At 35.6% G+C, this 25819-nt stretch overlaps 1 pseudogene across 1 annotated transcript; it reads left to right on the top strand.

The window, feature by feature from the left end:
• Window positions 1-15152: 15152 nt before the first annotated feature.
• Window positions 15153-18004, top strand: LOC147474837 (GDP-L-galactose phosphorylase 1-like; annotated as a pseudogene). Its single transcript, XR_015209672.1, has 6 exons — window positions 15153-15879; window positions 16428-16551; window positions 16639-16697; window positions 16844-17085; window positions 17483-17668; window positions 17753-18004. The product of XR_015209672.1 is annotated as a GDP-L-galactose phosphorylase 1-like (transcript).
• Window positions 18005-25819: the final 7815 nt, after the last annotated feature.

Consider the following 25819-nt stretch of genomic DNA (forward strand, 5'->3'; position numbering starts at 1 on the left):
ACCTGTACTCTGTTCTTCGTGATGAAAATATACCACCACAAATAAGTTTAATTAGGGCGTGGGTAATTTGATATATAACGAGAAATACATGGTTTATTGTACTAGGGATTTACGCAATTATTCTCCTACGAACTTTTTGTATTTTTGAAAACATATGCAATGCAGAAAAGAAAAATGGAAATTTTTGGCATAATGTATGTGTATTACTTTCTACTTATACACCAAATTCCACAGATAAAAATTAAATAAGAAGATAATATTAAAATTATACTAATAGTTATAATTATACATAAGTGCCAAAAGAAACTAAACATCTATCTATACGGACACTAGGGAGCTACCTAGTCAGAATCGGTGCGTGACTCGTCACGGTGTCGAGAAGATTATTCTCATTGCTGATGTCGGATCCTAGAGTGTCTATCACTATGTGAGAGTGCATCTCTAATGCTGTGCAGTGTCATTATGACACTATGCTAAAAACGTCGCTGCTCCTGCTGGAAAGACTGTTACTGTTCTCTGAGGGTTTGCTATGCCACTATAAGGACTCGCTATTCATTGAGATACTGCCAACTAATTCCTTCAAAGCGAACTCTGAAATGCGCAGTGTGACGTGGGGTTTTTCCTACCCTCAAGAAGCGTTTCTGCCATCTTAGCATCGATGATCTTGTAGTCTGGGGACTGTTCCGCTTATGTATAGACTTCCAGAGGAATCCCCAGAGCCTCACTCACCACCTCCTTAATGAGCTCTAAAGTGTTACCCTCCATGACAACCATAATGCGGTCATCCTCCTCTCATTGCATGTTATTGTAAAACAAAAAAGTGAGAGAGGGAGAATAACTCGCGTCCCCCACCAAAACAAGAGACTCCCATCCTCTTCTTCTAATCTCAGCCTTGGAGTGCACATCAAATAGATCGGAATTGAAGAGGGGTTCGAAGTTTTGTTGCGGCACGATTTTTAAAAATTGATCCATTTTGGTTAGGAGTTGATGAAATTGGGTGGTTAGTTGTGTTGAGGGTTGAAAATGGAGCTTATTGTAAAAATTTGGAGTGGTGGGGTTGATAGAACTAAAATTACGCTTTTACTCCTATTTAGCTAATTAAACTAGGCAGAAGTAAAAACTACTTAATCTTTTGTTATCAAATTTCTACTCTTGATTATCATATAATAAAACTGGAGTCATAATTAGTTCCACTCCTAGTTGCTTAGAATATAACTAATTCGACTAGTGATTAACAATTAAACAATATGAGAGCAATGATTCTAAATATAACTAATATGGTGAAAACTATGGTTGAATATATTCTAATTTAAGCTATGACAATTAAATAATAAGATGTGAATATGAGAAGGAGTTAGGGAGATTTCAAATCCACCTTAATTAATCCCTAACATGCTAGTATGGAGTTTGTTGCAACCCAAATCTTTATGTTTTCACACAAGATTCAACATAAAGATTAGGTCTTTTTATCCCTAATTATTCATGGCATCTCTAACCAACTAATAATTAGCATGAGAGGAAGTTGAAACCCATTCTAATGGTGAATGAACTACCCTCTAGAATTGAAGCTTTTTAATACAACTATTCTATATTAACACATCAAGTCTTCATCAAAGCTTCAATCAAACCCCTCTAATGGAGGTTTAGCTATGGTTCATTAGACTATCATGGAATAAATAATAATAATAATAATAAGACATAATTTAAAGGAACACTTGTATTGAAAAATAATTTGAATTGTATTAATGGTGGCTAGGCTAATAAAACATAAAACTAGGTTTAGACTAAATTAAATAACTAATAGGAGAGAGAATTAGAGTTTTGCCTTAGTCCTCTTTATATAGGAGAGGGATAGGTTTATAATTTCATGCATGGGCTTTGGAGCTATGTTATAGGCCATTAAATCAAGCCGAAAACCTAATTACTTAAGTCCACAAAGGGTTTTTCTGCTGGAAATTACTGCAACAACTCTTTTGTCCACTTTACTCTTCTGATTGGATCAAGGACTAGACCATTAGAAAGCTTTTTCCGTGTCGGTTGTTTTGACATATAGTAGGCTCAATTCTAAGGTCTGAATCCAAAAATATGGCCTGCGGAAGTTCGGTTGACTTTTATACTCTATTTCTTCCCGCGTTGACTTTGACTTTTCAGCTTTGACTAGGCTTTAAAAAGGCTTTTTCTCCTTGAAACTTGGGCTTTAACCATAGAACTTCTTAGCAACCAACCTTTACTCCTTTCTCTTGCAAAAGTGACATATTTCTTCACATAGTTGAATCAAATACCTGAAATACACAAAAGTACGTAAAAAGTACTAACTCTTATTTATTATAAACTTAATTAGTCTAAATATAATATTATTAAGGGGTTAAAACTACAGTTTTGGGCTCTTATCAAACCACCCCCAAACAGCATTTTGCTTGTCCTCAAGCAAAGATGAGAAATTAAAATAAGTGACCAAAAATGGAGTTTTAACTAATCTCGTTTTTCCGAGTGCGATTGCATTGACCATATACAATAAGACCTTAAATCACTAAGAATTCCCTAGTGGACGAGTTATAGTCTCGTGAGAGTTTTACAAAGAAGATACTCACAAACTTCATTTATACTACAAATGCTAAGAAATAAAATTATTGTTTCCTTATTTATTCTCAGATATCTATACATCTCACTAGCAATGAATACAGAATAATCAATTGGAAACCTAAGCTAATACGTGCATAATAATCAATCATCTACGGATAAACATATATATAATGAACTATGGTATGAAATGCAATAACAGATCCGTTTATGAAACTTTGGAATAGCGTCCTTAAGTAGGTCCTCACAAATATGTCAAGACAAAAATACTTTGATTTTTCCACTCAAGTTTCGCTCACTTCATTGTGCAGTGGGCACACTTTTTCTCACAATCTCAATGATGTACAAGGGAGCCGAGGTTGATCAAACGCATCTGCCACTTACTATCACACTAACCTATTTCTAATTGAGCTAGAGGTCTTTATTAGGTGTTGTGGGGATTAGGTGATGGTTTTAAGAAGGAAGGAAATGGATATTCGAAAGGACGTAAAGGTCTGAGATAATAGGATCTTCAACATATGTAACTAGAGAAAACATTATCCTTACTTTGCTTCTACACTTTGTTTCCATCCTTAGCCATTTTTTTCTTTTTCTTTTGGCTTTTGACTCATTCGATTATGTTTTAGTAGTTCTAACTTTTTATTTTGTTTATTTATATTTTTTTTTCCTTTTCTTTGGATGGAAACTTCCTTTTCTTTTCTTATTTGAAGCAACTAACAAATTCTTGGTTTTTCACAGATCTTTCTCTTTTCTTTTCTTCATTTCATCTCTATTATTAGATTCATTCAAAAATGCGTAGGCTGATTTTATTTTTATTTTGTTTTTGTAAAAGGGCAAAGGATTTGTGGTTTATGAAAATGCTAAAGAAAGGCTCAGAGGGGCGACTAGTGGAAAATAATTTCATATAAGTTTGAATTTCTGGATATATCGATCCAAAAAGGGACTAAATTCTCACTTAGGATATGGTATAGTGATCAAGCAAGTGGACGTGTGATTTCTCTATTCGGAATTTACTTCTCCCTTGTGTTATTACTCAGATATTTCACTCATATAAGGCTTTTAGGCTATATTCTCACAGGATTTGTAGAATAAGTACTCTAGCCTAGATTTTGAAAACTTATTGTCAATACAAACATAGATGCTTATGCAATATATTTATGGAAAGATGCAATGACTATTACTTACATATTAACCTAAGTTTCTAAAAACTATTCTAATTTAAGAGCTAAAGATAAACTTCTAGACTACTATCATCACAAAAAAAGAAGCAATACCAATATTCCTAAGTGCATAGTATAAATACTTTTTATTATTTTTTTATTTTTTTACTAGAAAGCAGAGTGCATATTATACATATATATCCTAATAGGTGCCTTAAATTACGCGTGTTTCTATGCCACCCTAAACAAAAACATGCCTTTTCCTCAAAGTATAGAAATAAGAAGGATAGAAACGCGTGAAAATTTTAGAACACCTACAAAACAAATTCAGAACATACTAATATAGGTAAAGAAAAACAGACACAACTCTATATGAGTACCACCTGTTATGGGAATAACAAAAATTAAATTGCTTGGGATATAAGCAAACACTAACAAAAAGTAAAACTTACCTCATATCCAGCACTAAGCGTTGTCCTCCCCTTCTATAAGGAAGTGAGGTTCCTTTGCGTCCTGCCAAGCCATGAAATCTGCCAAGCCTCATGCCATTTATCATCTACCTTTTCTAACCTGTTAAGCGCCACTTGGTCGGATGGGGTGTAAGGGGCAACCTAATTAGGTTGTAGCCACCACCCCGACCAAATCATAGCATGAAACGGGTACAGAACTCAGGAAAGAAACATAGCATTATGCGGCAAATCAAGACAGGCATAAGAAGGTACTTATGCTTTATACTATGGGCTCGTGCTAAACTAGACACTAAGGTCTGGGGAAGTTCATACAGCATACATCCCTCAGCTAGAGTAGGGAAGACGTCACAAGTGGCGTTATTCGCAGAAGAAAAACGTCATTCCCCTAAGATATTCATCATGATAAAGAACATAATATTGCCTATGTTAAGGGACAGGCTACCAAGGGTTACGTTATATTATCTTTGGTCCTCTACACGAAAAATTCCCGTCCCATAGGTCTCATGCAAATACTCATAGTTGTAAATATACATATTATCAGCCATATAGCCCCATGAGTTTTGGGCAGCAGGCATAGAAAGTCAAATAACAAAGGCTAATAAGAACTTGCTTAAATCCATTGTTTTATCATCATTGACGACAGGGAACACTTGTTCCCCATCTGGTCGATAAAAGAACTTATAATTATCATAGAAATAAGAAGTAAGTGCAGGAGAATAAGATTCATCAACGCTTACCATTAGAGGCTGCCATCTTGACTACACAATCAAGTTGCGGAACCAGCACCCATAGGTGTCACTCTCGAGCAATTCTTCAAAGGACTGCTCCAGTATGATTTAAGGAGATTTCATAGCAAACAAACACATTACTGAACTCCTAGAAGTGACTACAGAAAACCCCAGAAAAAAGAACTGGAGGTATGTTGAAGTACGAGCGCGGCGCTTTCGAATGGGCTTATGTCGAGGGGGCGGCACGCTCTCTTCGAAAAAAAAATTCGAAATCGTATGCGGGCGCCGGCTTTGGAGCAAGACCTATGGTATGAAAATTCGAGGTGCAGTGTGAAGTATATGGCGTGCCATGTATTTATAGAGCATTAGTTTCTTAAACAAAGGTCCCCAAGGTTCCCAAATTGATAAGGAAATAGATGGATAAGAAAAGGGTTGCTAAAACCAAAATAGAAACAGCCGAGAGCAGGCTCACAGCAGCAATTCTATATGGTGTTAAACAGCCTATCAAAATAGCAATCTCAATGCCTTTAACCTTTGAGGTTGCACCAAACAACAGTAGCTAATTCTAGCTACACCATATTGTAGGAACCGTTATGGTTGCATGTCATCGACTACAAACCGTGAGAACCCATGCGCAGCAGAATAAAGGTGTTCACAATTTTTGTTAGGATCATACTTTTGAATAGCTGTGATATCTCTGAGAATCTAAGCTCTTTGAATCAACAACCTCTTGATCTTCTGTTGTATTCCTATCTTTGGAATGGACGTTGAGTGGGTAACGATCTACCAGCCCTTTCTTTCTCTCTTTGCCTCTCTTGAGCAATCACCAAAAAAATTGATTTCAGCCAAGAAAGAAAAGGGTTTCTTTATATAGGCTACAACAAGGACCATGAGGAGAAATTAGGGTTAGGTCTCCTGACGGGCTTGGGCTTCCCATGTTCGCCCAGAACACACAGCCCAAGTCCGTCAACAAATGACTTATTCCACTAAAGGCCATTGTTGTACTACCACCCTAATCACAAATTACATGTATTACGGTTATGGGCTCCATATTATATGCTCGTTGATCTCCCCGTGTTAAGATATCGAATGCCCGTTGATTAAGTCAAGTTACTGACAATTACATTAATCAACTTCTTATGTCCTTGAGTAATACCACTCAACCTCATTGTCATGTCGGATTAAATCCACCTACAAGGTTTACATGACAATCCTTATGAGCTCCTCAAGGGGACATCATCAACCCGACTTCTTGCGGGTCACAGATTCCTTCTATAATCAACAGCACACCTTACATATAACATCATTACCCAATCCATCGAGTTTGTTGATTCACAAATGAATCTCACTCATTGATGATTTAAAGCAATGTACAATGCACGTAAGTGCCCGTTATTATATCCGGATTAAGAGGACATGCATCTATAATAACAGAGGTGTTTGTTCTCTTATATAGTCAATATAAAGAGAAACAACCTCACTTGGTCCTGTTCAATACACACAAAGTGTACTAGTGTAATCCTGTAGTCAAGATAGACTAATACCATATTATACTACAACCATACCAATGGTTTATCCAAATCCATCTAGGTTGTGAACGTTTACCTATAGTTTATAAGGTACTGATGATATGATCTTCTGTGTGTCACCACACACCATATCATCTACAACATAAAGTATTAGACGCATGCATATAACTAATAACATATATAATATGCATAACATTTGTCCATATGATTCTCATTCAAAAAGTAAAGAATTAGAGTTAATACAAAAGTAGTGCTTTTAGTATATAACCTTATCAATGTCCCACTTATACTCAAAGCATTGTTTTTTAGTATACTACTAATAAATCTCCCACTTATACTTAAAGCTATGCTGCCAAGCATCTGATTCCCATTCCCTCAACATGCCTGTCAAAAGACTTTATCCGGTAAGCTCTTTGTAAAGGGGTCAGCCAGGTTGTCTTCTGATGCTATCTTGGTAACAGTAGCATCTCCTCTTTTTATGATTGATCGTATCAGGTGGTACTTGCACTCAATGTGTTTACTTGCTTTATGGGCTCGTGGTTCCTTCGAGTTAGATACCGCACCAGTGTTATCATAATAAAGTGTGATACTCATAGGTAAATCAGGTACCACTGTCAAGTCTAACAAGAAGTTCAGGAGGCCTCAGTGGCTGCCACATATTCAGCTTCCATGGTGGAGTCAGACACGCATTTCTGCTTGACACTCCTCCATACTATGGCTCCACCTCCCCAGGTAAACACTCAACCTTAGGTAGACTTACTCTTGTCCATATTTGATTGAAAATCAAAATCTGTATACCCTAAGGGAACCAAACTATCTGTATGGTATACTAACATATAATCCTTAGTCCTTTTCAGGTACTTCAAAATATATTTTACCGCAGTCCAGTGCCCTTGTTCTGGGTTCTTCTGATATCTGCTAACCATGCCAACAGCAAAGCAGATCTGGCCTCGTGCATAGCATGGCGTACATTAAGCTTCCTACAGCCGAAGCATAAGGAACCGTTGTCATGCCCTCTATCTCTTTGGGTGTCTTGGGACACATATCCTTTGATAGAGGAACTCCATGCCTGAAAGGCAAGAAACCTTTCTTGAAGTTTTGCATGTTAAAATGAATCAACACAGTATCAATATAGGTAGCCTGAGATAAGCACAACATCCTTTTCTTGCGATCTCTTATAATTTTGATCCCAAGGACGTGACCCGCTTCTCCCAAGTCATTCATATCAAATTGCTTTGATAACCATACTCTTATGTCTGAAAACACTTCCACATTATTTTCAATGAGTAAGATGTCATATACACAAAGCACAAGAAATACCACTACGTTTCCATCAAATTTCTTGTACACACAAGATTCGTCTGGGCTTTGATCGAATCCATAAGATTGGATTACCTCATCAAAATGAATGTTCCAAGATCTAGAAGCTTGTTTAAGTCCATAAATGGATCGTTTAAGCTTACAAACAAGATGTTTTTGACCTTTTTCAATGAATCCTTATGGTTCCTTTATATAGATGGTTTCCTCAAGACTTCCATTAAGAAAAGCTATCTTGACATCGATTTGCCAAATTTCATAATCGAAATAAGCTGTGATAGATAAAAGAATCCAGATAGACTTAAGCATGGCTACTGGTGAAAAGGTCTCCTCATAATCGATACCCTCTCTCTGAGTAAATCCCTTTGCCACCAGCCTTGCTTTAAAGGTTTCAACCTTACTGTCTGCCACTCTTTTCTTTTATAGACCCACTTGCACCCAATGGTTTTTACACCATTGGGTGGCTCTACAAGCTCCCAGACCTGATTAGAATCCATAGATTCTATCTCAGAAAATATTGCCTTTTGCCAAGATTCTACATCTTTATCTTGGAGTGCTTCATTGTAGGTCTAGGGATCAGGAACTTTGTTATTAGTGGTTATGTCAGAAGACATTCCCAAACCAATCCACCTATCAAGTTGTATAACAACCCTCACACTACGACGAAACACCTCTTGTTCTTGTACGCCATTAGTGACACGTTGTGGTTCATGTTCTTATACTATTGGTACTGAAGTAGTTGGTGTCTCTCCTCTTAATTCTTCTAGAATAATACTACTTGAGGGCTTGTGGTTCATCACATAGTCTTCTTCTAAGAATCGAGCATTGATGCTAATAATGATCTTCTGATCCTTAGGACTATAAAATAAACCACCCTTCATTCCCCTAGGATCCCAACTTATCAGCATCTCCCAACACATGTGCTGGGGTACCCCAAATACAAATATGTTTCATACTAGGCTCACGCCCAGTCCACAATTTTGTTGGTGCCTTAGGTACTGATTTAGAAGGTACCAGGTTCAGAATGTAAGCTGCCGTTTCCAAGGCATATCCCCAAAACAAAATTGGTAAATCCGAATAACTCATCATCAATCTAACCATTTCCATAAGAGTCCTATTTCTCCTCTCTACTACACCATTCTGTTGGGGAGTTCTAGGTGCAGACATTTGGGATGTAATCCCAACCTCTGATAAATAATCCCTAAACTCTCCTAAGAGGTATTCACCACCACAATCTGATCGTAGTAACTTGATACATTTTCCATGACGTTTCTCCATCTTAGCCTTATACATTTTGAATTTTTAAAAACATTCAGACTTACAACGCATCAAATAAATGTACCCATATCTTGAATAATCATCAATGAAAGTGACAAAGTATTCAAAACCACCTCTAGCTTGGACAGTCATAGGTCCACATAAATCATAATGAACCAGTTCCAACACATCTTTGGCTCTATACCCCTTGTCTGTGAAAGGCCTTTTCATCATCTTACCTTCCAAGCAGAATTCACAGATAGGAAAAGTTTCCACTTTCAATGAACCCAAAGTTCCATTGGCTACCAATCTTTGAATCTTCCTCAAGTTGATATGACCTAACCGTAGATGCCAGAGATGTGTTTGGTTCATTTGAGAAGGTTCCTTCCTCTTATTTGAATTAGAAGATGTGTTATTAATTTCCATTTGATGCACTGTGGGTGGAATAGGATTAATGATGTATAAATTGCCTTCTAATGCACCAGAACAGATAAAATGTTTACTTTTCTTAATGACAACCTTGTCAATAAAAGAAATAGAATATCCTTCCTTAATTACCATAGAAACTGAAATTAAATTCTTTCTAAAATTAGGCACATAAAGACAATTATTTAACACCATAGTCTTATTTCTACCAAAAGATAAACAAACATCTCTCACTGCAACAACTACTACTTTCGTAGCATCCCCCAAAGATATGGTAATCTCTCCAGCACTAAGTTTTCTGGTTTCCTAAAACCCTTGCATCAAAATGCAGACATGGTCAGTGGCTCCTGTATTTACACACCAGGTATTGGTAGATAACACCGCTAAACATGTTTCAACAACTAGTGCATGAGACATACCTCTATTAATCTCGGGTTTGAGAAGAGGATCATCTCCCTTCCAGTCTATGATATAAGGGACAATAAGTTTGTTTTCCTTAAGAATAGTTGCTAGTGGGTTGAAAGTAACCATTTTGAAAATCTGAGAATCACATAAAATTAACAATTATGTAGGGCAAAAACTTTTTGAGTTAATAACAAAAATTAATTAATTAATCAATCCGTCAGCACCCTACACACCGAGAAGTAGTAAGCCACGATAGTGTGGATGTTTACCATTATATATTCATGGAAATACTTTTGGAGTTAACTTAAAAATCAATTAATTAACCCGTCAGCCCCCTACATACCGAGAAGTAGTAAGCCACGATAGTGTGGACGTTTACCATATTTACATTCGTGTAGAGAGGTTTTTCCTATTAGTTCTACTTCTCGTCAACTTAACAGCACACCACTTGTTAGAGTGGACACATGCCATCTAGACAAGTAAAACTAATATGCTGGCCTTTCTTTGGTCCTACAAATAACAGCAGTAACTCTGATGGGGAGGATACCATTACTTGCTTCTAAGTGTATACCATTACTCAACACTAAGTCCATTATTTTGTAATGAATCCCTTCAGATGGAGAAGTGAATCCATTCATTAATAATTTCATATAGTTGTCCTTTAGAAGTTTGTTCTGGTGATTCGTAATTAGACTCATCCGATATAGAGGAAGGCACTAAAACCGAAGCGCAAGTATAATTACATTACCAACAAACCAATAATGGAGACCGTGGGATTTATACGAAACAAAATTCATGCTCCCACTTAGTTATTTAGAACTGAGGATCTTTCTATTTACTGGTTAGGCCTATGTCTATGTTATCTATTATTCATGTGGGCTTAGTTTTTAGCGCAAACATCCACAAATAAAAACATGCATATAGAATGAGCAAATATAAACAATAAAATGGAAACTTAAATTCCCAACTGTTATGGCCATATTCATTGCTCCATCCTGTTCGCCGAACTCTTTTAGTTGCCTTCGAATGGTCCGTTGTCGATTTTTTTTATTTTTTTTAGAAATTGTGGCCTGTTTCTTTCACTGGAAACCTCACGAAATCACTTCATATACCCCCAAACAGCAAACAGATTTCACCTCATAGAGAAAAAGACATTTCTCTCTTTCTGGCGTTAAGGGCGCGACCTGCGCTCTTTTTATGCTTGTACAAGGTGCATGGCGCGCTGATGCCTTTGATGACTTCCAGATGCTTAAGTATGACCCGTGCTCCACCAAAATAAAACAGCATCGGATCTCGACCAATCCATCCTCTACATTTTGGAGTTTACAGTAAATAACATCATGGAATAAAAATAACACGATACAACCCGTGATTTAAATTACATCCACCATTAAACAAATACTGGAAAAAATTGAAAGAATGTTGTTTTACTCAGAGGGCAGTCGTGCTCTCTTAAAAACAAAGTGGATCCATTTCTTTCCAAAAATTATTCTGACCATAACAGTTGGTCTAGATGCCTACAAAACCAAGTTAGAGCAGTTCTACATCTACCAACATATCTATATGCTCCAATACAAATTGTAGTAACCGTTATGGTTGCATGTCATCGACTACAAACCATGAGAACCCATGGGCAACGAAAAAAAGGTGTTCACGATTTTGGTTAGGATCATACCTTTGAACAGCTATGATATCTCTGAGAATCCAAGCTCTTTGAATCAACAACCTCTTGATCTTCTGTTGTATTCCTATCCTTGGAATAGACGTTGTGTGGGCAATGATAAACGTAAAATTGAATAGTTTTACCTACGAAATAAAGCGATGAAACTCAAAACGCAAGTAAAACTAAACTTATTACGATGCTAGATTGCTTATCAAAGATTTCTACTCTCAAATCTATTGAAATATAGTGGAGTAAAAGATTCGTTCCACTCCTAGTTCTTTAGCATTCAATGTTTTCTAAAATTGGTGGTCTATCCAAAGTCAATGAGAGATTTACGAAGGGAATTTATACTACGATGCAATTTCAAATAACAAGATACTAACTATAATGATTCACTACGAAATGCTACGGATTACTAAGGTTTTAATCTAGATAAAGAATTAGAGGGAATTGAATACACCTTAACTCGACTTAATCAACTAACACTACAACAAAAGGGGTCTTTTGCAACGCCAACAAATTATTGTTAAATGTCATCTATTGCAATGCCATATGGGGCTGCTAAAAGTTTGTCGTGCTATTAGCTTAACTGTACATAAATTTATTTATTTGACACCTCTTGCGTGGCAAATAGTTATAATTGTTTTTTTCAAAAAATATAAAATGCAATTTTTGTAAAGGGTTTGATCATTTACCGCGCCATTGTTGTTGTTAAAGTTAACTCAATCATTCGCGATGCCACTTTCGTTGTAAAAACATTTTGTAAATGTGCAAGTTTTATTCGGTGCCTTGTTAGCAATTCGCCGAATTATTCACAAATCGAATTTTTGAATGACAAAACATATAATACTTCTGAATATTTGAAAGATTCACAATAATTTGTGATTTTTTGCCTTGAAACGAATAATACAGATTTTGCCGAATTTTTCAAAAATTCAAAAATTCGGCTAAAAAAAATAAAAATTCGGTTGCATTTTTGTTATTTTATATGTACTTTATGTCCTCACTCTTACTTTAAGTCCCTCACTCTTACATTTTTAGTGATAAATTAATTTAAAAGCTTTGCTTTTATACTTTTTGGGCAATATTTAAATTATCATGCACTACACCATAACAGGCTATTTGCAACACACACCTTTTTTGCTTTGTAACACTTTTTTAGCATTGGTAAGTTGCCTACGCTATATAAGCGTTGCGAATGTTGATAAGTGTTGGTTTAATTCGGAGGAATTTCAAGAATTAATTGCTAACACTTTCAAAGTATGGGAAACTGTAGGGTAAGTGTTAGAAACTTGAAATTTTGGGCGAAAGAGGGAAATGAAATAAAATCCCGCTCGTTATTTCGTCTAAACATAAATAACATAAAACATAAAAGAAAAATCCCTCTTTCTTCATCTCCCTTCTCTTCTCTCAATCCCCCGATTACAGAAAAAACCAAATAAAGTTCAAAGCTTTGATTTCGGATTTTGATTTTTAGGTTATCGCCCACCACCAGAAAACCTAATTCGTGATTTCGCTACTGAGAAATCTCGAGGTAATTTAAATCGTAACTTCATCTCTTTCTTCTTCTTCTTCTTCTTCTTCTTGTTCAATTGATTTTAATAATCAATTGTCGCTAAATGATTCTTCTATTCTAGCTCAACAGGTTTTATTTCCCCAAATTTGTTTTTTCAATTTTTGTACGGAATGTTAGGGTTTCTTTTTTTGTTACTCATTAGTTTGTTGATTTTTTCAGGGTAGGATTTGTTTGATTCAAGAGGAGATTTCGAAGATTGGATCTCAAGTTGAAGCTCTTAAGATGAGCTGTTTTTATTTGTTATTAATTTGTGACAGGATATAAGGATATATCTGATACTGATACCATAATGGAAAAGAAAAAAAAAGTCTGATGTGGGAACAGACTTGCAAACGCAATTAATATACCGTTGTAAGAAGTGCCTGAGATTTGCTGCATCTCAGGAGAATGTGGTTGACCACAAGCGGGGAGCGGGGGAGAGATGTTTTAAATGGAAGAAGAGAAGTGATTTGTGGGACACGGAGAAGGAACCACCTGAGTGCTCCTCTATATTTGTTGAGCCCATGAAGTGGATGCAAGCAGGTTATATTTTAACCCAGCCTATTTATATTTTTATACTTGTTAACATAATTTGTAAATTGTTAACCTTTGTTGTTCTGTGCTGCAGTGGAAGAAGGTACAGTGGAAGAGAAGTTTCAGTGCTTGGGGTGCAAGGCAAGGCTAGGTTCCTTTAATCAAGGTATATGCAATGCGGTTGTGGTTCATGGGTGAATCCAAACTTTTCAGCTACATAAGAACCGAATAGACGAATGCCATATATGAGTAGTGTTATTAAGTATTGCTTGATAGCTGGACAAGAAGAGACCAAATTGGGAAGCATCAACAACTAATCATGGAGTCTTAGGTATTAAGTAGCATTATAATTTAGTTTGTCTTTAGGTATGTATCATATATATAATTTAGTTTGTCTTTTAGCAACTTGTATGTGTATCCATTTCTTTTTTCTTCTTTTTAAATGTTACATTTTCATCTTTTCCCATCACATTTGTTGCTCCTTTTTTTTTTTTGTTTTTCAAGGTCGGGCTCATGATATTTCCAACTTTCGTGGACTTTCCGCACCATGATGGTAAGTAAGCCTCTAATATACCTAGTATACGTAGATTTCATTCTATCCTTGGTGTTTCTCTCACATGTGACTTTTTCTAGGCTCAGAAGTAAGTGATGGATGCTGGCAATCTAAAGACATTTCGTCCAACAAGTACTTACTCTAGGCCCACTGTGTTACTTTTCTGAATAAAAAAACCACTGATTTTTGTGTGTAACTTAATCATGGTCAATCTTACTATTATATAAGTTCAAAAACTGTCATTTGTGTGTACTATTTTAAATGTTAGAATTTACAACTCAGTTTACTTATCAAGTATTATCATACCATTCCTTTTGCTCATATGACAAATATAATCCATGTTTCACGTAGAGTTGTGTGTCTTTTCTCAACCTTGTGGCCTATGAACCCTTTGTCTTCACTTGATTTAAGTGTACTCCTTTTTATTGTATGCCTAAATATCTTGTTTTCAATGGACCACATACTTGTTTGGAATTTCGCAGGTTGTTGGAGAGGTTGAGGAAATATGGAATTTCGGGAATCTTGTCGTATGGGCTTCTTAATACTGTCTATTATCTTGCAACGTTTTTCTTTGTTTGGTAAGTTTGTTATAAAATACCTTCATTTGGACCAATTCATTAGTCTAGAAAAAAAATATGTTTTAAGTACCTTTTGTTTTTTCAACTAAAACCACCAACAGTACTGCCACCCTAAAAAAGTTACATGGTAAGAATATTTACCGTAGAGGAAAGGAGCTAGTATCTCGCCTCTAAGTTTAGACGTTTAGTCTAAAACCAACTCTGGTAAAGGGACAGTTCGATCTTGCATGTAATAATCGACTTCTGACTTTGTGTTTTCCGCTTAACTGTTTCATCCCATCACTAATGATATTGTCATTGAGGAAACTCATGTTATCAATGGAAAACAAGTATGTCTTTTCTTTTCTTTTTTTTTGTCAGTTATTGCAACATATTGACTTTCTTTGTTTGCCCAACTTTATTTTTTTTGTCTTGATAGTTAAATTTTAATAAGAATCAATTAATAATATGTACCTAGTAACCCAAGCATCTTGGTCATTGTTCATATCATCCCACAGACCCATAAACCACTTGTATTTGAAAGCAAGAGTTGTGAAACAGGCACTAAAAAGACTAGACATAGGTGGCCCTCCCTCTGTAAAGCTCAATACACTAATAGCATAATCAGATAAAAACTCATGAAGTTAATATTTGATTTTGCTAGTGTGCTACCTTCCTCCTTATCCTCAAATATCATCATCATCATCTCCAAATTGTAAAGTGCTGGGGCTGTTTTTAGTTTAAAGTTTGAACAAGTAGAATTGAAGGGGGTGAAACCCAGTGTTAGGAGAGTTGTAGAAATCACGGCAATAACCAAAGTTTTAGTTTATGTTGTTATAATTCATGTCCGTAGTGTATGACGCAAAGGTTGTATGTATTTAACTAGTCCTTCTCCCCACAGTGGACGTGGTGCTTTGCCTTCTGAAGGCGGCTCACCTTCTGATCTCCTCTTTCTTGCCGGTGGTGGTCGTCTATTCTTTTCTTTACTAGCTTAGTTTAGATCCCCTTTTCATCAAAACCATCATCAAAGAAGATGTTGAGTATCAAGAGAGTTCCTACTGTTGTTTCTAATTACCAGAAAGATACAGAGGAAGCTCCTATTACCGGCTGTGGACATAATTGTTTCCTCAATTGTTGTGTTCAAGGTATTATTCTTAAATTTGCCATATTTCATTTTTAGGTACTAGTCAATTATTGATTGTGGCATGATATATGTTTGTTTGTTTCGACACTTTAGAATATCTACTTGTAGCATCTTTGATGTTTAGGTATTAGTCGATTCACTGATTTTGGCATAATTATTCTTTTTTTTTTTTTTTTTGGTATTAGTCAATTTGCTATAGTTGACATCCTTGAGAATCCTTTCATGTTTTTGTAATAGTGACTTTTAACATTTATCACGTAAACTTATTATTAGCATGTGTGATAGTTGGGTGTTAGTCAACTTGCTCTATTTGACATGCCTTACGAATCTTTCATGTTTTGGTAGTCGTGAATTTACTATATTCAGTAAACCTTAGCTTATTTGATCTTTGGGTATTTTCACTTACCTGTTATATACGTGAGTTTGGCGCGATAGATACGTAATTCTAGTATCTTTGATGCGTAAGTGTTGTTGTTTTGCTCTACTTTAGCTTTCTTGATTTTTGGAATTTGGGTATTTCTCATTTTGATATATGTTTCTCTTGAACAGGGGCAAAACTCCCTTTGTATACATTTAAGAGAATGAAGAAACGTAATGAACGAAAAGGAATCTGCTGATTGGCCGAGATGAAAGAGTCTCCGTTGCCTTTCTCGATTCACTTCTTCTGAGAGAGGTAAAGGGGCTTGATAAAATTTGCACTATTAATATTCAAGATAAACTTTTAACTATAATCCATCTAACATGTAGTACTTGATTGCAGTGGGAAGATCGTGTATAGAGAGGACTCTTCCGCTACGATGTCACTGCTTGTGAGACTAAGGTTTGATCAGATTCCTTCCCGTTTTTGTTTTTGTCGTAGATCCTTCATGGGCATTTTTTGTCGGGATGAGAAATGACCTCGGGGTGTCTAGAGATAAAAATGTGGACCATGCCATTGTTCTAAAACTGCTTTGCATTCTCGCGGCAGTGATTCCCGGGGAATATGGTTTCATTGCCCAGTTGAACGAAGGTCATCACCTTAAGAAGAGGCCTACCGAAGTTTCAGTTGATAAGGTCCTCCAACCATTTGACGAGAACAAGTTCAATTTTACGGTTTGGTCAAGAGGAGGTGCTCTTCCAGTTTGAAGAGAGTGACACTGATGAAACTCAGTTCTTCCCAAGTGCTCTAATTGATACTGAAGATTCCCCAAATGTTGTTGCTATTAATGTAAGCTTCTTTACAGTAAATAAGTGAAGTTTACTTTATATTTATCGTTAATAAGTTAAACGGTTACTCGCTCATGCAAGGTATGGGTGGAGTTCTTAAATAAGAACTCAATAAAAAATGACAGAAATAAAAGTAAAAATAAACCCAAGTTGTAGAAGCAGGTAACTAGAAATTTTGCTTTCTGAAGAACTACAAACTACGGTAAGGAGTGACCTCTTCTCTGAGGTTCTTGAAATGTTATATATAAAAGCCTGCAATGCATCTTTCCCTTTCTAATGAACTCTTTGGATATGTATATTACATTTTGGTAATGTCTTGTGATTATCTTGGAGGATTCTTATTAAGCTTTATGTGAGATTGCGACAAGTGTTTGGTCATGTTTTACTTAATTTCTCAGGTGAGTCCCATTGAATATGGACATGTACTTCTGATCCCAAAAATTCTCGAGCGCTTTTCTCAAAGGATTGACCGTCAGAGCTTCTTACTTGCTCTGAACATGGCTGCAGAAGCAGGAAACCCATACTTCTGATCGGGTTACAACAGCTTGGGCGCATTTGCAACAATCAATCACCTCCATTTCCAAGTTTGTATTTCTTGCTCCGGTCAATTTGTAAAAAAAATTGTAATCAGTTTGTAGTGGGAAAACTAACCTAGTCAATGACAACAGGCTTATTACTTGTCGGTTCCCTTCCCTATTGAGAAGGCTCCTACCCGAAAAATAACCATAAATGGTGGCGGGGTGAAAATTTCTGAACTGCTAAATTATCCTGTCAGAGGTCTTGTCTTTGAGAGCGGGAATTCTATTGAAGATTTATCTATTGCTGTATCGGATTCGTCCATTTGCCTTCAAGAAAACAACATTTTTTTACAATGTGCTCATTCTTTGGTCGGAAAAAGGAACTTCCTATTGCCCCGGTAATGATTTTTCTATTGTTTGATCACTGAAAACCTAGTATCTTATTCTAGGATATAGGCCTATGTTTGGCTCGGTTTCAGTCATGCTTTTGGTAGATGGCGCCCCGGTTCCCTTGTTTTATATTTTGGATACCGATTTGATTTCCAATGCTTGCTTTTCGATAGTGCCGGCATATTGCCACATGTAATAGATACCTAAACCATTACCCCTTCCTTTAGGTTTCTTATCACATTGTAAATTGTCTTTGCAAATACAAAATCTGCATTTCACCCTTTCTAGCTCGGTCGCTTGATTAGATGATTCTAAAGCGCAATCACTTTTGGCCACGCCAGGATCAAGTTTTGACACTGTAAGCTTGGGTTTGTAGTCTGAAATTCTATAGTAAAGTAGAATTCGCAGTCCAAACTCCCACTGTAAAGTAAAGTTAGCACTTAACAGTTTTTCATACTGTAAAATCAATCTTCACAGCGACTTTTTACTTTGTATGAAAGCATGTAAAATGACCCAAAACCTCCTTAATGTCGGTAAAGAGGCCGGCGACGTGGTAATGCCTGTTTTCAAGTTACATGAGACGTGAAATTGGCCAAACATGATTCCTTTATTAAAAAAAGGTTGCCCTGTCTATCATAATTTAATTAGTTGACTGGGAAATTGGTGAGCCTTCAGCCCAATTTTCTTTTTGATTTAGTGAAGCTTTCTTGATTACAGTGGAAACTGATTTACAAGCTAGAGCTAAACACAAATATGAGGTAATATACTATAAGATTAAACAAAGTTTTTCTTTTAATTGTTGAAATATTATTAAAGTTACGATAACATTATATTTTGCTCCATTGCGCCAGCTTTTATGGGTAATTCTCATTTGATTGATCTTTGCGCTTATAATCCAGTCTTTAGTTGCTAATCTTGCCGTATCCACTGGTAAGAAGCAAAATATTGTAGCCCTATCATCTACAATTGTAGGGTATTAACCGGTTCCAGACATTGCTGCTGAGAGATAAGTTCATGCTTGATAATGTGAATCTTTCATGAATCTCCATTTGGGTTTTGATGCAGAGGTGAGAATCCCTAGTCCTTCTTTACTGTTAAGCTCAATCCACTATACCTTAGATTATCAGTATTTAGCGTTTGAATTGGTCTTGATCCCCTTATTGTCTGCTTCATGATCTTTTCTTGGTCGACTATTTTATCTTAATGCTAGGATCTCTTTTGGAGCATTTGTGGAAGTAAATGGGCATAGGGTTTTCCTCAACGTAAGCTGTTATCTCTTGTTTAGGATCATTGTATGAAATCTTTTTTTATGGTGATAGTTCAACAATAAGTTTGTGAGGTTTAGAAAATCGCTCAAAGTTGTGAATGTATATGGTTGGATTAGTTTTGTACTTTATCAGTTTTTTTTTCCCATATATATTATGGTTTCTTTGTAAAATAGTATGAAAATGTATTGTGTACAGGATAAATTTAGTTTAAATAAGAATTTATGATTTATGTATATGGTGCAAGAGGGGGCATCTTTTTGTAGTTTTAGCTAGTCGCTACAAAATATGAGAAATTATTATTTTTTTATCAGCAACCCATCAGCAACGATTCATAACCGTTACAAATGACTTTTAAATTAATTTTTTTTTAAATGAACTAACAACTTTGCAACGGTTAATAACCGTTACAAATTACCAATGCTTAAAAAGCGTTTGTGAAATAAAAAAAACCTTTGCAAATGTTTTAAATTTGTGTACAAAATAGTTATAAAAAGTGTTGCAAATCATTATTGCAACGCTTAAAAAGCACTGGAAATTTCTGTTTGCAACACTTATTAATCGTTGCAAAAATTTCCCACACTTTACCCACGCCATATTTGCAACGCTTAAAAAGCGTTGCGAAAATTATTATAAATGCTTTTTTGCCGTTGCAAATAGCCTGTTATGGTGTAGTGATGTCATGGTGTGTGTGTATTTTGAAATTTGAACGTTAATTTCAATCCAAGAACAAATAAATGAAAGTACCTATCTGGACCATTCAATTGGTTTCAATGTTTTTGTAGCTAAATTGTTTAGATATGTTTGTTATGTTGTAAATAATGACAACTATTATTAATATTTACTAATATAATATCACGAACTTTTGACTTCTGAATTTTTGCAACCAAACGCTTAAAACGCGTATTAATTAAACACCGCATAATTGCCGTATTGCGAATTTTTTACCGACTATTTGACCGTACCATTTTTTATATCACCAAATAATTCTCAAATTATTCCCGTACCGAATTTTTGCCGTATCCCGAATTGCTAACAAGGATTCGGTGTAGTTTGTGTTGTAGCTAAAGAAGCGTTGCTATTGGGCTTTTTATGGGCAGGAGTTAATTTCTTCTAAAGGTTATATGGGCAGGCCTATTTTTATTGTTGGAGCTCCAACAAAAAACCAAAAAAATCAAAAAGTAAAATCCAAAACCCTAAATGGGTTTAGTTTTCTCTTGTTGCCGCCACGCCCATTCCCACCACCACCCCTACTGGCAACGAATCAAATCACTCCTTATAGCCATAGCGGTAAATTAACGATCTCTCTTTCTCTTATCTATTTTGATAACCTATTTCTTACTATTCGAAAATTTAGTTTTTTGGTTTTCTATTACTCTAACCGACCAAGCTTCGAGTTTTTGGTTGCTGCTTTTTTCGGGGTTAATTGGTTTTAGTTTTGGATTCTCTTTGGGTTAATTTTTCTAGTTGGTTCTTTTAATTTTTTTTTAAGGTGTAGAATCTGAAATTACTACTAGAGAATAAAAGTCATAAGCATTCATTCTTCAGGTTGGTTATTCTTTGCTTTAGTATTCCTTTACATTTTTGCTTAGCATTTGTAGTCATGGTTGCGGTAATTTGATTTAATTTGGAAGTAATGATCTTATATGTACTACATTGTTCGATGCATTTGTGTATGTCATTCTATGACTGCTGCCAATGAATTTATATAGGTGTTGGTAGAGAAATGCAAGTAATTAGAACAAAGTGAACGTGCAAGGATTTGTATCAACACATGTAAGCTGCCAAGTCAGGTCTGTTCCTTTGTCATAGTATCTTGACTAAGTAATATTTTATATTTTATATCAATTGTTAGTGTTGTCCTAATATAAGTTATGCATATATTTATGGTTGCAGGAATAAGTCAACAATTGAGGACACAATCAACTTCACAACCTGAGTTTGTAATTAAGCGAAGAATGAATCAAGTGCCGGTAAGATTTTATTTTGCAGTGGTATTTCTTGTATGCATTGAGCAAATTATAATTAAGTTATGGGTCTCTGGCTTAACATAGAATGATCTACCTATCTTCTATGGTGCAATGGTTTGTACTTTGTGCACCATGTAGTGTTTTTGAATAAGAAAAACATTGATATGTGTGTGCTGAAATTCAGTACTTTGCTAGTGATAAAATGTAAAATTGATAATTTACCTACGAAATGAACGATGAACTCAAAACGTAAGTAAAACTAAAACTTATTACGAGTCTATATTTATCAAAGTTTCTACTCTCTTTCTATTTAACAGATATAGTGGAGTAGGAAGTTCGTTCCACTCCTAGTTCTCTAGCATGGAATGTTTCCTAGTCTAATTTGTCGGTCTTAAGTCTAATGAGAGTTTTACGAGGGGGAATTATACTACGATGCAAGTACCCACAAGATACAAACTATAATTGATTCAACTACGGAAATACTACGTTGATTCTATAATAAGAAATTAGGGGGGATTGATTCCACCTTAACTCAACTTAACTCACTAACGACGAATCGTCGTAATCCGAATTGAACTGCTACGCAGAACAATTGGTTCTTCCTAATCCCTAATTACACATGACATTTCTACCAATTCATAACTAGCATGTGAACGATTAAACCCATTCTCATGGCGAATTAATCGCTTTCTAGAGTGGAATAGAAATTACGAATTTTACTCTACGATAATCGAATCAAGCTTTCATCAAGGCTTCTCAACCCCTAATGGAGGTTTAGCCGAAATCATTCAATCATTTCCATATGAATATAAACTAAACATAATATCAAGATTCGAAATTTACTAATCTAAATTAAACAATAATTAAAATCTAATTAACAACTAAGAAATGATAATCAACAATAATTAAAACTAGATCTAATAGATTGAAATAACAAAAATCGAAATGACAAGAATAATAACTATTTTATTTATCTAATGAATGATATTCAATGATTCAAGAAATTAATCTAAAACAAGAAATGAAATTCTAAAACTAAGTTCTAAAACTCATTAATGGAGGCTAACTAATCTAATTCTAATCTAGGTCTAACTATCTACCATTAACAAAGAGCTAAGCTTTTGTTTTTATACTTTCAGATCCAAAAATCGTGCATGGGCTTGGATCCATGTTTTGGGCCAGAGAATCATGCCCAAAACCCAATTCTTTTCAAATTCAAAAAGCCTCTTCAAATGAGTTGGCTTCAACAGAATTTTCGTCCACTTCTGCTCCTCTGATTGGGTCAAGGCTTAGACCATTGGAAAGCTTTTTCCGAGCCGGTCGTTTTGACATAAGGTAGGCCCCATTCCGAGGTCTGAGTCCAAAGATACGGCCTTTGGAAGTTCTACTGACTTGTGTGCTGTTTCTGCCCGTGTCGACTTTTCAGCTTTTGACCGGGCTTTAGGAAGGCTTTGGCTTCTTGAATCTTGGCCTTTAATCACGGAACTACTTAGTAACCGACCTTTTCTCCTTTATCTCGCTAAAGTGGCACATTTCTGCACATAATGGACTTTAAAACCTGAAATGCATAAAAACACGTAATCAGTGTTAACTCTTAATTATTACTCACATAATTGGTCTAAAAGTATGATCATTGTGAGGTTAAAACTACAGTTTTGGGCTCTTATCAAACCACCCCCAAATAGCATTTTGCTTGTCCTCAAGCAAAGATGAGAAATTAGAATAAGTGACCAAGAATGGAGTTTTATCTACTCTCGTTTCGCTGAGTGTGATTGCATTGACCATATGCAACAAGGCCTTAAACTACTAGGAATTCCCTAGTGGACGAGTTATAGCCTCGTGAGAGTTTTCCAATGAAGGTACTCACAAACTTCATCTATACTACAACGACTAAGAAAGAAAACTATTGTTTTCTTATTCATGCTCCAAATTATCTATACATCTCACTAGCTATGAACAAGAATAACCAAGTCAAAAACCTAAGCTAATATATGCATAATAATCAATCATCTACAATAAACATATATACAATGAGTACTACTATGAAATGCAATAGCAGGTCCGTTTCTGAAACCCTCGAATAAGCCCCTTAAGTAGGTTCTCACAATAATAGTCAAGATACAACACTCTGATTTTTCCACTCAAGTTTCGCTACTCTAGTGCGCAGTGGGCACACTTTGCCTTACAATCTCAATAACACACAAGGAAGCCGGAGTCGATCAAACACATCTCCCACTTACTATCACACTAACCTATTCCTAATTGAGCTAGAGGTCTTTATTAGGTGTTTCGGGGATTAGGAGATGGTTTAAGAAGGAAGGAAATGGATATTCAAAAAGGACATCAAGTCTGAGATAATAGAGTCTTCATATTATGTAACTAGAGAAAACCTTGTTATTTACTTTTGCTTCTACACTTTGTTTCCATCCTTAGCCATATTTTTTTTTTCTTTTTCTTTGGCTTTTGACTCCTTTTATTCTATTTTTTTGGAGTTTTTATTTTTTCTATTTTTATTTTTCTTTTCTTTGGATGGAAACTTCTTTTCTTTATTTCTGAAGCAACTAACTAATTTTTGTTTACATAGGTTTTTCTCTTCTTCTTTCTTCCTCATTCTATTCTCAGACTTATTCTAAATTGGGTAGGTTGATTTTTTTTTTTTTATTTTGTTTTGTTTTTGTAACAGGGTAAAGGATTTGTGGTTTATGAAAGGCTAAAGAAAGGCTCAGAGGGGCGACTAGCGGAAAATAATTCATAGGTTTGAATTTTTGGCTATATCGATCCAAAGAGGGCCTAAATTCTCGCTTAGGATATGGTTTAGTGATCAAGCAAGTGGACGGTGATATCTCTATCCGGATTTTACTTCTCCCTTTGTGTCATTTCTCAAATGTTTTCACTCATATAAGGCTTTAGGCTATATTCTCACGAGATTTGTAGAATAAGTACTCTAGCCTAGATTTCAAAACTTATCATAACAATCATCGATACTCATGTAATATATTTATAGATAGATGCAAAGATTATTACCTATATATTAACCTAAGTTTCTAACAATTATTCTGATGCAAAAGCTACGTGAGACTTCTAGATTGTTAAGAGCATAGAGAAAGAAAACAATACCAATATTCCTAAGTGTATAGCATAACTTATTTATTTATATTTTTGAATTTTTGAAATTTTAACTAGAAAACAAATGCCTATCATACATATCTATATCCTAACAGATGCCTTAATTACACGTGTTTCTATGCCCCCCCCCCAAACAAGAAGCATGCTTTGTCCTCAAAGCATATAAATAAAGAGGGTAGGAAAATTACCATTGAAGCGCGTGAAATTTAGGAACATCTGCAAAACAAAGTTAGAACGTACTAATATAGGAAATAAAAACTGACTCAACTCTATAAGAGTTCTACCCATTATGGGGTTAACAAGAATGAAATTGCTTGGGACATAAGCAGACACTAAATAGAATTAAAAACTTACCTTATCTCCCGGACATGCATAATATCTACCCAATAGCACCATGGGTCTTGTATTTCAGCAGGCAAGGAAAATCTAAGAACAAATGCTAGCAAGAACCATAAGCGGTTCCCAGCCTACGTGTGTGATCACCTCGCGAGTCCAAGCACCATAAGTAGTGCTTGGGAACAAATCTTCGAAAGACTGTTCCGGTATTATTGTAGGAGATGTCATCTCAAACTACGCCCTGAACAGCTGCAAATCACCCTGAACAACCCGCGAAAAACTGGAAATTTCTTGGTCTACTTGAAGTCAGCAGCGCGCTGCTTCCACTGAAGCATGTGCGCCTTTTTTTTTTTTTTTTTTTTTTTTTTTTTGACAAGGGAGCGAGGTGGGGGTAAGAATAGGAATTTGAGTGATCAAGAATGGAAAAACCAACACCCCACCCCCAAACAAATTTTTGAAAATAGGTTTGTAAAAATTTGTTTTAAAACGTGGGTCTTTTAAGGTCAGATTCCCGAGACTTGCTAGATTACTATTTTTATAGCTTTAAACTTTTTTACTTTTTATGAATTAGGTTTAATATAAAGGAAAACAATAAGCAGTAAGGACATAATTCACACCATAGAGAAACATGACTCAAAAACTAAGAAAACATGCAAGAGTGGAAAACGTGAATTATGTGAACCGTGGACTTAGGATCCGGTACTTACAACCACACACTCCATGGGAGGGCCCGTTACCTGAATGGTGCATTCACCAATATAGGAAATGAAAGGAAATGCACCAAACACAAAAATTTGAGTCGCTTATAGTCGATACTCGAGACTTTATCTAAATATATGTATGAATATGTAGTTTATCATATATCAACAACCAAAATAGTTGTAGATCGTTCCATAAATAAATATCACAGAAAACATATCCAAACACAATCAAGCACCAAGATTTCCTACGACGCAGCCTAGTGGAATGAAAGCGAAGTCGGATAGACCTATAACATAACCGAGCATGCACCTTCTATTTCATCTTTGAACGAGAGGGTGTCCTAGTGATTAAGTGTGGAAAAGTGAATGGTTGTGGAAGATATGGTGGATTGGGATAAGTTTTAGAGAAAAAGCATGGAAAAAATGAGG

This window comes from Coptis chinensis, chromosome 9 (genome assembly GCF_015680905.1).
Source record: "Coptis chinensis isolate HL-2020 chromosome 9, ASM1568090v1, whole genome shotgun sequence".
In the NCBI taxonomy this organism is placed as follows: Eukaryota; Viridiplantae; Streptophyta; class Magnoliopsida; order Ranunculales; family Ranunculaceae; genus Coptis; species Coptis chinensis.